Genomic DNA, 1,275 nt, shown 5'->3' on the forward strand with positions numbered 1-1,275 from the left:
AATATTTAAAACCTTACAGATACAAACAGAGAGAGACAAAGCTAGATGGCAGAAGAGAAAACTCCATTCATCGACTCCACACAAAACACCAATTTATTAACTATCTACATGGAAAAAATACCTTCATAACAACCAATAATCAGGTGAGCCCTCATAATATCTGGCTTTATTTTTGTATTGCAGAAAGAAGCACTGAAGAGATAGAAAATGCAGTTTTGAATTGCTAATGCTACCCCTCCTTCACCCCTGGGCAGCAGCAGCATGCTGCAAAAAACATCTCTCAGTGCTGAGGGAGAAAGAGCACGGCAATTGTGAGGCACTGAACTCAGTGTTGTCCTGTTAGATCAGAAAGGAAAACCAGACCAAATTCAGCTGATGCCCACCCCAGATGGAGCATTTAAACCAGCCCTAGCCAGAGGGCAGTCACCAATACCAGCAGTCTTTACTTGAGTGCCTGTTAACAACATCTCTACCTAGAGTCATAGCATGCTGTGTCTCCAAGTAAATCTGAAATGCAATCTAGGTCATAAAGAATGACTCTCTTAGGCGAGTCTTAGTTCTGAACTGGGCCCAGAAACACTGAACTGGAGGAGAGGGAACATACTGAGACACCAGCTGGGAAACACAAGGGAGTGCTGGTATCAACCCTCCACTAAACCTAAGCTGCACAGCTCATAGCTCCAAAAAAGACCCATTCCTTCCACTTTAGGAAAGGAGAGGGAAGAGTGAGGAGGACTTTGCCTTGCATCTTGGATACTGGCTCGACCACAGCAGGATAGGGCACTAGTGAGAGTTATGAGGCCCTCATGCCAGGCCCTAGTTCCCAGATGACATTTTGAGACACAACTGGGGATACAAAGGAACCCACTGCCTTGGAGGAAAGGACCTAGTTTTGGCAGCATTCGTCAACTGCTAACTGAAGAGCCCTTAGGCCATGAATAACCAGCAGCTTTACGCAGGTACTACATGGAGGTCTGATACGGTTTGGCTGTGTCCCCACTCAAATCTCATCTTGAATTGTAGCTCCCATAATCCCCACATGTCATGGGAGGGACCTAGTAGGAGGTAATATAATCATGGGGGTGGGTTATTCCCATGCTATCCTCATGATAGTGAATAAGTCTCATGAGATCTGATAGTTTTATAAGGGGCAATTCCCTGCACATACTCTCTTGCCTGCTGCCATGTAAGACATAACTTTGCTCCTCCTTCACCTTCTGCCATGATTGTGAGGCCTCTCCAAGGAGTCCATTAACCTTTTTTTTTTTTTTTTTT

The sequence above is a fragment of the Cebus imitator genome, unplaced genomic scaffold, assembly GCF_001604975.1.
Source record: "Cebus imitator isolate Cc_AM_T3 unplaced genomic scaffold, Cebus_imitator-1.0 Scaffold504, whole genome shotgun sequence".
Taxonomy (NCBI): domain Eukaryota; kingdom Metazoa; phylum Chordata; class Mammalia; order Primates; family Cebidae; genus Cebus; species Cebus imitator.